This window comes from Amblyomma mixtum, chromosome 2 (genome assembly GCF_055824585.1).
Source record: "Amblyomma mixtum isolate Tamu chromosome 2, ASM5582458v1, whole genome shotgun sequence".
In the NCBI taxonomy this organism is placed as follows: Eukaryota; Metazoa; Arthropoda; class Arachnida; order Ixodida; family Ixodidae; genus Amblyomma; species Amblyomma mixtum.
Window position 1 is genome coordinate 116,618,310 of NC_143013.1, and position 15,092 is coordinate 116,633,401.

Sequence of the window (15,092 nt, forward strand, 5' to 3'; positions counted from 1 at the left end):
TTCATGCTGACTTCCTCCTGGAACCTCCTTTTCCATAATTGCAAGAAAGTACAACCAAAATGGCAAAACTTGTGAGAAAGCGCGAAGCTTCAGCTCTAGTTTCAGCCTCACTGTAACCAATTAATTATGCTACACCAGTCCGTTCATTGGTAATCATTTGAACAAGCGTTGGTGCGCTCAGCTACGCTGCAACCGTGTCTTTAGTATGCGGTGAAATTTTGAAACGCCATCCACTCGCAAGCATTCAGTCACTCCACATTAGCACACTGAGTCAATCCCACATGCTGAAGATGGAGGAGTAGTAAAAGCAGGAATAGAAAATTTAGATTCTTCAAGTTCAAAGGACATGGCCCCATAACCTGTGTACACTAAAGGCCATGTCTCCCAACCGAATGGTGGGCGCCATTGCGCTATTCGAAAGTTTCCATGGAGTCACCAAGGTTCCAGCTATTTGCGCTTTACAACATCATGTCCACAGATCCACACATCAGCACTAACAGACGAAACTATTAGTTCCTGCTATTTGAGCCACCCTACTCGGCTCCTCAATCTCTAACTACAGAGATGTCGGTACCTTGGATGGGGTTAGCGTGACCAGGACACCAGTACAAGCCCCATCGCCCATAAACAATCTACTCGACACGTTTACAGGCTCAGCTGATCTGCACGCAAACCGGGAGTTGGAGCCGGAGCACACGGGCGCCTTTAACTCCTCCCGAACCTTTGCGTAGGAGCGGCACACGTCGGTGCGGCATATCGGCTTCGTCCTGGTGACGCCGTAGAAGAAGAAGACGCACAGCATGACGACGAAGATGAGGCAGGCCAGGGCTTCGAGCGCAGTGAGGAGGCGTTCGCGCTGCACGCGTGTCAGCTGCGGGCCCGGGTTCAGCTGGTGCATCGTGGACGAGGAGGAAGCCATGGTGGGCAGGCTGGTGAGCAGCTCGTGCAGGCCTTCTTCGTCCACGCACTGGGCCTTCTTCTTAGGGGCCGCCACCTGCCATTCCACCGAAGAGAGAGAGAAGGGAAGGGGTGGCTAAAAAATGCATGTGTACTGGAGAACAACGTATTGTCAGTCATACAAGTGATGCCCATTTCATGGCTCCTTCTCTTCATAGGTACCATTCAGCACCCGCCAAGGACTACAGCTTTTGTGTTGTCTGCGGTAATGGAACGGCGAAACTTTAGTGATATCAATAATTCGCATTAGCTTCTAGAAGGACAAGTTGTTCTATCAGGCTGCGCGGTAAATGCCGTTAATTTACTGCAGGCATTACCATTTCCTACCCGCGTGGTGACAGCGTAAGACTACTTTTTTTAAGTGAGAATAACCGATTAGCCCCGAAGGTAAGCTGCTTCACATGTATCATGACCGAAGAGGAGTGTGCGAATCTGGCACCATGTCGAGGAGACTGTTCTCTGCATTTGCTTTCTGCAGCTTGACCGCACATGCCTTCCACAAGAGCTTTTTTTTTTATGGTAGCTCACCCGTACCCGTGTACAACGGAGGTACCCGTGTAAAGCAGTAAAACACTTGAAGATGCAGGTCATTACGCTCTTGACCCTCGCTATCCATTCTAGCTAATGCTACACAATGGTGTGTTCTGTACGGTGGATTTGCTTACCTTTCTAGCTTTCGATGAACTTTTCGCAGCCTTATCGTCTCGAACGAATACTTTCACGTCCGGTGGGCGAACTCGCTTTGAATATAGAAAGAAAGAAAAGTTTGCGACACCGTGCGTGGCTCATACCATTCAGTCTATTTTAGGCACATATCAGTAAAAATCGTCCGCTCAGCGATAGAGAGCATCGGACGCACGGAAGTGTACTTAAAGAATGGCTGGGCCGCGCACTGCATGGCCACCAAGAATTCACCAAGCGTTCTTGCGTTAATGTACCTGATACCGGCGCAGAAGTGCATAGGAGAGATCCAGAAATGATGAAAACGATTGCTAAGCGGAAACAAAAACAGGAGAAATTAAACGCTCCGTCATGGTCATCAAGAACTATGGGGACTCATAAACCAACTTAAGGGTGGAATCCGTTAGCACTAGATTTCACATGTGTCGCAGCTTCGCTTGCAACCTTTGCGTGTGTTTTGGTCAGCTTTGCAATAGTAGGTCGATCAGCCACCATAGCCGGACTGCGAGCTGTAGGTATCCCCTATGCTGTGACGGTGCCGACATTTGCGTGTATAACTTTTTTTTCTGGTTTTTGCTTTAGATTCACAATTCGGAGGCAAGGTTTTGATGACGTCACAAGTGTCGCAAGATCACGTGATCTCTCTCAACCAATCATTAATTTAATTGGCACCTGCCACGGTGGACATGTTCCTCACAATCCGGTGGGCTGCAGGTTTCCACCTGCCACGTGTCACGTGACCTGTCTCCAGCAATAAGAGAATTTCGCCTCGGATATCGGCAGCGATTTGGTGCAACAGCTCTGATGCTGTCGTATTACCAAGGGGGACAGCGTAGAAATGCAGCCTTGATACACGCGCCATCCCAAATATTTTTAAAATTCAGGCTTCCATGGTGCTGCGAGTTCCAACGCAGCAAGGAATGTCCTCTGTAACATGACTGCTTCACTTATCGCTAGCACCTATCGGCATTCCTCCCAGGTTTCCACTATAGTGATTTTAATGAGCCGGTGGTCATACTGCTGAAGCGAATGAGATCATCTATGTTTTGTGACGCTTTACCGGTTCAAGTGACACAAACGGGTGGACTGGGACGCTGTGAGTGCGTGCGTGCTGCGATGTATCTCGCTTCGCAGGCGCTCGTACCACTCGTCTAAACGACATCCGACAGGAACATCCCACTCCAATACAGTTAATTCAGTGATCCTTCGCGCAAAAAGCAGGGCACGAAGCTAGAACAGAAAAACTGCTGCAGCTGCGAAGCAATGCATATCCCTTTTTGACCTCCAAAACTGGACTGAGGAGACAACTCTAGAATTTCGAGCCGAATATTCAAAACCCGAATTAACGAATTCGGGATCTGACAGCAATCAAATCATCCATTTCTTACTGCGCGTGTGGGACAACGGATACCCCAGTGCAGCTTTAGGAGCCGACAGTTGACCCAAGCGCACGGTGTACACTTACGTATCAACATCTGTAGATCACGGGAGGCTTGAGCGAGCTCAGTTCGTGCAGGACTAGAGCCAGCAGTCAACATGCGCCGTCTCCGATTAGTGGGAGGCCACTTAGGCGCATACGAGGTCTGTTAGAAAAGTATCCTACTTTATTTTTTTTTTTTGCGAACACCTGATGTATATGAAAAAAGCGCGCTTGCATCAATTGACCTTGGCCTTTCCTGCGCCTGCACGAATTTTTTCCCGCCCGCCGACAGCGTCGGTCGCTGGCACACAGCGTTTGAGTGAGGCAGTGCGCAGTGCTCTCGTCAGTTTTTTATTGCAAGGAAAATGGCGGAGCGACAGGAGCAGCGCTACTGCATCAAATTTTGCCAGAAACTGGGCGACAGCCAAGTGGAAACCATTCTGAATATTCAGATGGCTTTCGGTGACGATGGTATGAGCAGCACACAGATTCAGCAGTGGTACAATTGGTTTAAAGACGGCCGCACACCGGTGGAGAGTGAGCAACGCTCCGATCGCCCATCAACATGCCGAAATGACCAGGTCATTGCCGAAGTGAATACTGTGGTGCTGTGGGGCCGTCGTGTTACTATCCGAAAAATTGCGGTAGAGGTGAACATCACCACTTTTTCTGCACATTCCATTATCACCGAAGATTTGGCCATGGAGAGAGTTGCGGCAAAATTCGTGCCGAAGCTGCTCACGGTGGAGCAAAAGCAGCTTCGTGTTGAAGTCTCACAGGACATGCTGAACTCCACAAACAGTGACCCCGACTTTATCAACACCATAATCACTGGTGACGAGTCTTGGGTGCACGGATACGACCCGGCAACCTAATACCAGTCGTCACAGTGGAAGCATTCCACGTCATCAAGGCTAAAGAAGGCCCGTGCAGTGCGCAGCAATGTCAAAGTGATGCTGTCTGCTTTATCTGACTCCCTCTGTGTGGCACACCACGAGTACGCACCCCACAGAGTAAAACGACGGCCAAGGAGTACTATAGGGATGTCCTCCGTCGCCTACGTGATGCTGTGCGGCACAAGAGACCGGAGTTGAGGTCAACAGGAAAGTGGCGCATCCATCACGAGAATGCTCCTGCACATTCCTCGCACTTGATTCTGACTTTTTTGGCGAAAAACTAGTCCTGTAGTTCAACAGACTCCTTACTCTCCTGATATGGCCCCCTGAGACTTCTGGCTGTTTCCCAAAATCAAGAAGCCATTGAAAGGAGCGCGATTTCAGACAAGAGAGGACATTATGGCTGCCGCGACAGCTGAGCTAAACTGAATTCCGAAAGGGGCCTTTTCGGAATACTTCCAACAATGGCAGCACCACTGGGAGAAGTGTGGGGAGTCCCATGGAGACTACTTTGAAGATGATTAGGTTTCCAAGGCTCCAGCTATGCCAGTTTTTTTCTTCGGCCAAAGGTCGGATACTTTTCTAACAGACCTCGTATGTCGCATATCTCCCTTTCAGCTTGCGTGCGCCAGGCCAAAGATTTTGGTTTCCTCATGACTCCCGTGGCCCGTGACCGTCTGTCACTTTCGGCACGGTACCGGCACAAAGTGCGTATACTTATTCACTGCCGTACCTACGTTTTCACAAAGGGCTCTATTTTTGTCTCAAATGAAGTTGAAGGGGAGCAGTTAAAGATGCGTTATATTAGCTGCGCGTCGATTCCTAGTGATCCGGTCTCTACCCTGGAACGTCCAGGCCCGACAGCGAACACCCTCACCTTACTCGCAGTCTGACCGTCGTCCTTGCCTTGGGACGAAGACGGGGGGACGTTGTCTGCCGTCCCTCTCTGGGCAACAAGACCACCACAAAAATCAAAACAACGCGGCTCACTGGTAGAACATTACAGCATGCAAATCATTTTATTTCACCGCCTTCTTTGTTTGCCACTCTGCCTTTTACCCATATTACTACTTCCTTTTAACGAACAAAAAATTGTACGCAAGTAGGACAGGAACAGACAAAAGACAACAAGCATGTGCATGCGCCGAGGGGGCGGGGGAGTCTTTTTACTGCTACTCCATTATGCAAGGCACAAGATAGGGCTTTGTTTGCAGGAAACGGAGGGATGGGATGTGAATCCGAAAGAGTGTTTCTTGCAGCAGCAGCAGCCTAGTGCTTACTAGCGTAATAGTGTATGCGTTAAAAGCTGGCGAGTAGAACCGAGCATCAAGGAACTCGCTCTGCTCGATTCTAACTATAAGAACTAGCTAGTTAATCTTAACACGCTGCTTAAACAGCCGTACGACAAAGTAGTTACCCAAGTGTACACGAACAAAGGCTCACCAGAAACTGGCCGTTACGTTAAGCCGGGCAATTTTCATATGCCTCATACCATTTGATCAAAGACGAGAGAAAAATGAAGGGTGCTCGAGCAGCACCTTGTTCAAGCAGATTTTCGCTGTTGCGGATAACCGAGCCACAGGAACTAGATCTTTAAGGACCAACGTTCAAACCTGTCAGCGTTGTCAGCACAGTTCTTACCCTGAGGAACAGCAGCCTTGAGATTGAGCTTGCGCTCGAGCTGCGCGGCATGTAGTGCCACAGGAGGTCAGAAACTGTCTGCATAAAGAAAGAGAGAAAAAAAAAACATCAAAGTCTCGCTTTGCTGTACATCTTACGTTCGGAAAGTCTAGTTCTGCTTTCAATCGCAAGGTGTCTTAATGAGCGTTCTTTGATAAACGCACGAAGGCTGCGCAGCGCATTTTCCAAGAACATGGCGAATCGTCACGTTGCCACCACGGTAGGCTGCCAAAAAAGGGCGCATAAAAAAGCACAGGCCGGATGTAGGCCTCGTCTGAGAGTCAAGTTCTCAATTACGCTTCTGCAGCTATAATCTATGGCAGCGAAATAGTAGACTACCTCTATGTGTAGAGTATTGAATGTAATTGTTGGGCCCGCGAAACAACAGGTGTCACTCGTGAAGTAGAGTGCATTTTATTTGTTCGTTTTTTTTTTCATTGAAAGGCGTATTGTCGTCTTTGTCAAGTCAATAGGAAAATGGCTGCATTGATTTATTGCCTTTTCTTTGAGCCTGAAACGATATACAAACGAGCCTATGCGTAGCAATAATGCTAACTAATAAATATTTTAAATTACAAAAGGCTAAATACGGGAGTTTGGTTTAAAACTTCATGTTTAATTGATGATAGAGACAGTTTTACTTCTGCAAATGGGGCCAAATTAAATACATAATGGCGTATGTTTTAAAGAAATACAGAATAAATCATAAAGACAATGTTCTGCTTCAAGAACAAAAATATCTGCTTGTACAACTGTTCCAGACCCAAAAGTTCTCAAGGCATTAAATATTGAACTATACATATGTGGCGGACGTAGTTTATTTTGATGCGATGACATAGCGCTGGGCAAATTTTGCAGAAAATATTTATTTGCTGCCAAACGATGTTTACTGGTTGAGACTGGCATGCTCAATGTAAGTAAAATTGCAATATTAACAAAACGTTTAAATAAGAGACAGATTCGAACAAACAACTGCACACTTGAAACGATACCGGCGAACAAACGAAGAGCCCCTGCCATACGGGCTCGTTTCCACAATTGGCGTTTGGAGAAATAAACAACCTGGCTTCGTTGACATATATATTGCAGCTACTTCAGGTCCAATATATTCCCCGTAAACGAAACATACTAGCAACATTGGGCGCAATTGCGAGCGCACGCTTGGACAGTGCGAACGACCACTTGATCGCGCGCAATGTGTACTGACCGCGATTACGAAGAAGGAGTTAGACTCCCACTCGACAAAAACAGCGCACAAAAATCAAAACAAGTGTTCACGATGTTCGGAAACCTTATTCACTGGCCTTGCAGACCTCTGATTGGCAGTGAAGAGAAAGCTATAGCGGCACAGCATCAGTGACTGTAGGGGAGTCGAAATCTGGGCCCGTTGATAGTTCTTTATGAAGGGTGTGAATTTCTCGAGCATACTTCATAGGATGCACGTTGATAATTCATTAGCAGAACCTTTACCTTTTTTCTCAAAAATATTAGTTTTAATCACTGGCCGTACATTTGTTGTCTTTTCTCTGTCGCTTTCGGGTCATTGATGCTGGTTGCGTATCGAATTCCCTATTAGCTTCGCCGGGTGACATATTTTCATCAATAGTGCACGGTTTATAGTCCGGCAGTCTTTTGTGGGCCTTCTTTTCACGTCCTTAGTCAATTTGACTGGTTTTCGTAATCATCTTGCAATTAACAGCAAAGATAATTCAACCTATCGTGGTTACTCCATGGCAGCTTCGATTCTGCGCAGGTCTTCCTTTTACAGTTCGTACTTCAATCAACTGCTTCCGTCACAATGTGCGCTGCAGGACGGCGCTGATGTTTACCGTTGCAAAGAGATTGCAAACAAAGGAGATAAGTGAAGTTGTGAATGATTGCACGAGCCACGATAAGCGTCAAGGAAGGCAAACTGTAGATGTAGTCACCATAAAATGGCGAAATCTTACAATTAGTCCCAGTAATTGTCCTCATACCATGGAGCCATTATCGAGTTGAGGAATACGATTCTGTATGGCTATGCCCAGGACAGCTCTTATTCTCACTTCTTCGCTAGGGTGGAACGCAAAACCAACTGGAGTTTTATATAAAACTTAGTATTCGATGAGCAGTTGGAAAATTCAGTCCTTTGGACGCAGGTTCAGACCTCTTACTAGTTGTTCTATATTGTTATATTATGCCAGATCAGCAGAACTCTCATCATGTTATCTATCGAATGCGTCAAAAAAAAACAAGGAAACAGCGGTTTATCAGTCCTAATGATGAGATACCTCCAGATTTTCTCTTCATCTATCAGACCGTTCTCAGCTGGCCGTACCAGGCATCTCTGACGGAGTTCCTCACCTGCCGCCTAGTCTTGTTCCGAGAATGGCTGGGTGATGGTTCCCGAGCGTCATCTATGTGGACGGATTTCGGAGTTCCCTGGAAAGCACCATGGATAAACAAAAGTTTGAAGTCCTCCTGTTCTAGTATATCGGCAAGACTGCCTTCGATAATTGTTTCGAAATTCCTCTCAATTTTCGATACTCAAGAATAGCAGGACATTTCTTTATTTAGTCAGGTTATAGCACTGCACACTAAAATCCTTACATGTTTGTCACTTTCAGAAACAAAACAGAGAAAACTAGCACTCGCACTAAAGACAACACGATGCATCACATTAAACAACACATACCAGCACGAAAAAAAAAAAGGCATGCGTTTAAGCCAGTTCATATGGAGACACGAGGCGAATAAATTCTGAGAAAGCTGTACAGCTAAATATTTGGCAAGTTTATCCCCACACCATGTCTCTAGGAAGAAAAGTGGGCTTGAATAAATGTAACAAGTTGAAAAGAAGTCGTTTCGAGGGTCGTGCAGCTGTCGAACTGCTCTCTCCCGTAGGTGAAAGTGCGTGCGAGATTAGCTCATTATAACTCTCTCTTATTATTTGGAGGCAAAATTAAGACTGAGATGTCCGGTCTCGGATTCGCATAGGGAATATTGCCTCAAAGTGGCTCATAAGCTCATGCCGCCTTCAGCGCAGCACTGTACTAAATTTTGGTGAAGAGCTCTACAACGGAATATCACATGCGCAAACTTTGCTTAAATGAGGTTTCCAGATAGACATGGTTTTCCAGAATGCCCTAACGGGAGGCCATTGTATATGCTGCAGATGTGTTCGAGTTGAACGAATTTCAACGCACCTTTACATTCAATCAAACGAACATCATGGAAAACACTAAATTAGTGCTTGATGGTGAGGATGGGTCAATTCTGCACAGGTACAGCAATCTTTCACCATGAAACTGCGGCCAAAGCAATTACGAAGGTGCGTCTTATTCCTGAGTTCCCCAAAGCCACAGTGAATGCTGCGGATAACAAGATGAGTTTAACTGCTCCTTCCGAAAAACATGCAGGATAGGACTATACATTCATACATATGCAAGACTCACAGAACTGCACAGATTGTGATGAGAAAAAGTGCGCAGAGAAGGAAATGATGAGCCAAAAAGTGATACCCTCTGTCATTTAACAGGCATAACTGTGCCACAAAATGTGCATAATAGCAATGACAAACTTGTGTAGTTTACCACAAGTCAAACATCATCACCATACCTGACTACGTTCACTACTGGAAAAAGACTTCTCCCATGTCTCTCCAATTAACCTCGTCTATACCAGCTGAAAACACATTATCCCCGCACAATTCCTAATCTCATCCCCCCCCCCCCCCTGACTTTGTGCCGCCCCCTGCTATGCTTGACTTCTCTTAGTACCCATTCCGTTACCCTTACTGGTCATCGATTATCTTGCCTACGCGTTACATGCTCTGCCCAAGCCCACTTCTTCCTCTTGGTTTCGACTAGGATGTCATTAACTCGCGCCTGTTCTGTGACCCCCTATGCCCTCTTTCTGTTCCTCAAGATTGCACCCATTATTTTCCTTTCAATAGCTCACTACGTTGTCTTCAATTTAAACTGAACACTTTTCGTTAGCCTCCACGTTTTGTCCCCATAGTTGAGTATAAGATCCAATTGCTGTATACTTTTCTCTTGAGGGATATCGCTAGACTGTCATTCATGACTTGAGAGTGCCTGCCAAAATTTAATGCTAATTTTTTAGAGAAAATTACTGCTTTTTTTATTGAAACTGCTAAGCACAGAACGATTACCTGAAGTTCCCAGCATTCTGAAAGAAATTGTTTCTGGAACAATTTCATTCCTCCGTATTAAAATAGGTTCCTCCAATTAGGCTGCACTGTTGTCTTTTCAGCTGAGAGAAGTAAAGGGAACATCTTCAATTTCCCCATTTCCTCAATTGTATTTCACTGCACCCTCCATACTCTACGCCCATCAAAATTATATTTGCCCTTACTGTATTTAGAAATGCCGAATTACGAAATAGTAGAGTTTTACAACAGCGTATGAAGACCTACAAAGGCTAGACGCAAGCATTTTGCGAGACGTTATGCTGTTTGCCAAATTCCGTTTAGTTCAGCGTATGCAAACATACGCAACAACTTCAGCCTACTTTTGTCCTCTGGTATTTAGAATGGAAACCTTTTTTGCCAACGAAACGATGCCCTTTTTCAGGGCTAGGACAGGCATAATCGTCACCCGAAATAAACGAAATTCATCGCTCATTCGTTTTTTTATAGGCACGATGAGACGGAACGAAAGGCCGGTGTTCAACATATGGTCAGTGAACGTACTGAAAGAGGAATAACAATTACGAATTCATTCCGAGGCGAAGGATCGTGAATTGAAGCGCATCGGTTAGAAACACTGTTTCAGCGAATGCATTAGCCAAGCACGCTCGGCAAATAGCGTGAGTAACGCGAACGCACGGTAAGGCTCGATCTGCAGTAAGCTTTCGCGCATGCGCACTACGAAACACACTTTTTGTAATGAGGGAGTAATTACTCATTCACATCCACCCAAGCGCAGTTAAACGGCTACAGAGGAAAGCTATACAGCTTTCTCAGAAACTTCGCAGTTAGAGAAAAATTCATCCTTGTTCGGGGTTCGAAACTGGGACCACCGCTTCACCGGAGCAGTCGCTCTACCAGCTGAGCTAACCTGGACGCCAAGATTATGGTAAAGCAACACCGAATTGATCAATAACTCGAAGTAGTTACTGTCAGCTAACGACGCAAAACCCAGGAACGGGTGCTTAACAACTGTCTGCCAAAATTATTCTGAACCGGTGAACGTAACAAAGAAAACATTAGACCAGATCAGCTTAATAAAAGCCAACCGGGACGGCAAGCTTGGCTACGCTTGGGCGGATGTCAATGGGTAATTACTCCCTTATTACAAATCTACTCCACCTTGGGGGATTCCCCTAAACATTTGACCAAACACACTTTTTGTAATGTGTGACTCTAAAACTGCCTTTTCATCTCGCGTCCGTCTACAGTGTGTGCGAAGGGACCTGCTTATATTGAACTGTTCACTGCATAATTGTTTTGCGGACAGCTGGGCTCAAATTGAGACCTGCACTGTCGCGATAAGGAGAAATGTGAACGGCGCGGAGCCTACGAGCTCCGCTCTTCGAATTACTTTTCAGCGCGCTTGTGCGTGTGTGGTATGAAAAACACCCTGTAGTGCTTGATACAATCATGAACGACTCCACCATTTTTTGTGTGACTCTAGTGACTTAAACCACGCTGGTACAAGCGCACTGAAAAAAATTAATGAGTGCACTTAAGACTACTTAGGTGCCGTGAAGGCGAAAGCATTGGGAATCCACTGTAACCAGCCTAATCCCCTAATCAAGTTAATCCAACGTAATCTATTCTGAATCCACTGCTATCTATCCTAACCTAATTCACATCAAAGTAAGCAAACTCTTAATGTTGTATCGTAAGAAAGCCGATCTGTGTTTTTCTCTCCTTCCTCGTCCTCACCCTTGCGCGCGAGTGCGTGCAGCGCACCTGCCACACTTCATCTTTATCACACTTAATCCATCAGAATCCACCCTTATTCTACTACAATTCATTGCAATCCAACTTAATTCAACCAAATCTACCCTGCTGCAACTTAATCCTATGCGATCCACTCTTAACCCACCACAATCCACCCTAATTCAACTTAATCCTTCGTAATCTACAAGCTCGACACACTGGCAGTTCAGCAGTGTTGTGCTGCGGTGATGGCGCAGCGCTCTAATGATGTGGCCAGTGAAGCTGGTCTGTTTGCGCTGGCCTGGCTGCAAAATTCACTTCAGGAGAAATTATTCGTGATATGGACACTGCCGATGACATCACAGAGTCACATTGGTTTTCAGTCCGTTTCTCGTGGATGTCGGACACCAGATTTCGTGACTGATGATCAATCCCTTACAAAAAAGTTTTAGTCTATGGAGTGTCTATAGATTTCTGTCTGTAAACTTTTTAGACTGTCTACCGACAAATCCTAAAGGACAGTCTATAGGCAATGCAAGTGCTATAGACAGTCTATAGACAATCTATAGATTTATCTTCATACACCTTTATTAGACTTTTATCTATAGACTATGAATAAGCAAAAAGCAATATCTATAGAAAGTCAATACAGCCAATAAGAAGTCTATAGACTGTCTATGACCATTTATATAAGAGATATAAAGGTTTAGCCTTAATAAATATGAACAGCAGCAGTACACGTAGACGCCGCGCTGTTCGCATTTCTCTCATCGTGACAGTACCACTCCACTACAGCTATTAGATGTTAATCATAGTCAATAATTGAGCATAGTGTGAAGCAACTAGGCACTTTTTCATTTTTATTCGGCACGAGCTTCTCCTTCTATGGTGTTTTGTATGACCTTTTTTAATAAATTGCAGTTAATTTTTCTTAACATGAAACACCCGCTAAAAACAGCACTTCCCGAACATCTTTCCAGTCTTGATTATCAAATATTACGAACTTCTAGGGCTGCAGGCGCCGAAATCATTAATTTCGAAGCTTTCATGAGCTACACAACATGCGGTATGGGTGTGTGAAATGGAATGAAACCGACTGTACTCACTGACTTAGACTTCGGCGTTTGAGCCAGAATCTTCGGTGCTGCTGGAGCTACACCAGAAGGTCCAGCTCCAGGAAGACATGAGCCCTAGATGATAATAAAAGTTAGCACTTGTACACAGCTTCTTAACCAACCACTGTAGATTATCACGCTTATACACCAACCAAAGAGTTACCTTATAACTGTGAGGATTGGATTCCTTGTTAAAAAAGACCGGCAAAAATATGCCACGCTGCTGAAATATAAAGCGGCGAATCATGCGTCATTGTTTTGTACCATATTGCAAATCAATAAAGTTAGTTACCTGTGGTTCGTCAACGAGCCCGCTTCCTTTTCATCGCGCAAATTTTTTTGCATCTGTAAGATGTCGATACCTCAACCGCACCCAACAAATATGTCGCCTCGCTATCGTCCCAGAGGGAGTCATGCTCTTGAAATCATTTTATGGTTTGGTTTTGATTTTGTGGGGTTTAACATCCTAAGCGATTCAGGCTGTGAGGGACGACGCAGTGCAGGTGTCCAGTTAATTGCGGCTATATGGGGTTCCGTAACGTGCGCCAGTGCACGGGCATTTCGCTTCCATCGATATGCGACCGTGGCTGCCGGGATCGAACCCGCGTCTTTCGGATCAGCAGCAGAGCACCATAACCACTGATCCAATTCAGCGGCTATCGTTTCTTATTAGTGCGAAAGTTGGCCCGTAGTTTTAAATTTTCTTTTTCCGTTCACTCTTCTTTCTCTGGCCTTGCTCAACCCTGCCGCTGATTAAAAAGATGGCGGCAGTACAATGCTTGCAAGCTGTGAGCCCAGGTCTCACGGGCTGTGGCAACCGATGGTAGCCGGGAAAAAAAAATAACGAGGAGAATCATGCCTCATCATCATCATCATCAGCCTGACTACACCCACTGCAGGGCAAAGGCCTCTCCCATGCCTAAGGTACTTCTGTTCGCCTGAACAAATGAAAATAGTAATCAGTGATCGAATCTGTTCTGTGCGCCCATTACTAATAGAAACTGCCGCTTTATAGAAGCAAGTGTTTTAAGTAAAATGTGAAAATTTGACGTCCGCCGTAATGTGACAGATATTGCGCAATTTTCTTTCATCAAAAACCAAATAAACAAAAAAGCCAATAACCTATAGTAACGGTCACTTGGCCCTAAAAAAAGCGCTTGAATTCCTTCAAGCAGACAGAAGACCAGGAACGAGGCTGTTGCTATCTACCGATTCAGAGAAGTACGAATAGTTACTGACATTAATTTATTCATCAATTAAGACAGCATTTCATTAGTCGCAAGAGAACAACGCCATCAGTCGTTCATTACATATTTACCTTGCACTGTGCTCCCTGTTGGAGCAAATGGCCGATATTTAGACCATTTAATACGAGAACTCCCGGTATTTTCACCACCCCCCAAAGCTGTGACGTCACAGCGATCGACGTGGAGCTCCCCGCTTTGCCCAAAGAAGCGCCCACTAGTCCTCACGAGAACCACGCCCACCTGAAACATCCAGCGCACGCGGTGCATTCTAATAACCGCACACCCCTCAGCTAACATTTATAGCATTCCCACTGTGTACATTACGGAGAGGAATCGGCAGCTTTTATTTCCAGCTTACAGGGCATGGACGTATGAGCCACACAGTAGGCTGTTTAAAGTGTGTGCCGCTTGTGCTAATAGGGTCAACATAGGCCAAAGACTGCATGCACTTGTGGTGTCGGTGGCTGTGGTGCGGGTAGTTAGACTTCTCTTCGCTGCAGGGCCAGTAAAAGGTCTAACTTTACTGAAAACAGTCGCTGCCAGCCTTCAGGATGCATGTGACCCGGGTTTACCTCGAAAACGTGCTGTATCGGCCTACAGCAGGGAGTATTTCCGTTAAGCTTTTCGGCATAGACAACTGCCGTAAAGTTTGTGAATATCATGCCGGGACTGGCACTTATGCAAATTCCTTATTTTATTAAATCTATTGGAGAGTGAGGCGGTTAGCTGTAACACAAAAGTGATATGTGAATCAAGATGTTTTTTTATTATATATTGTAATAACGCCCCTGTTGTAACGCCTTCTGGAGCTGCTGCGTAATGCCTGAATAAAGAATGAAGACAGCATTATGGTGGTCCCGTTTCCGCAAGCGAAAGTGGTCCATAGAACTTTTAACGCTACAAGTCACCACTACGGATAGAAAGCAGCTGCATCAGGTGACGAATAGAACATTTATATTTATGTACAAAAAAAAAACAACTAGAATAACAAGTTCCTTCGACGGCAAAACGAAAACTCTGCACCCAAATCGGCATGCCAACCACGCTTTATGCCGACGCAGCCACTTTCACCAGGCGGCGTTAGTGTCTTGAAACGCGCCCCTATTCGTCAATGGGGATAAAAAATGTTGAAGTTTATTTGCGCTCATCTGCGCAAGGCCAGACTCACGCCTCGAGATGGAATGGAGTTCACTAAGCAGGTTAAATATT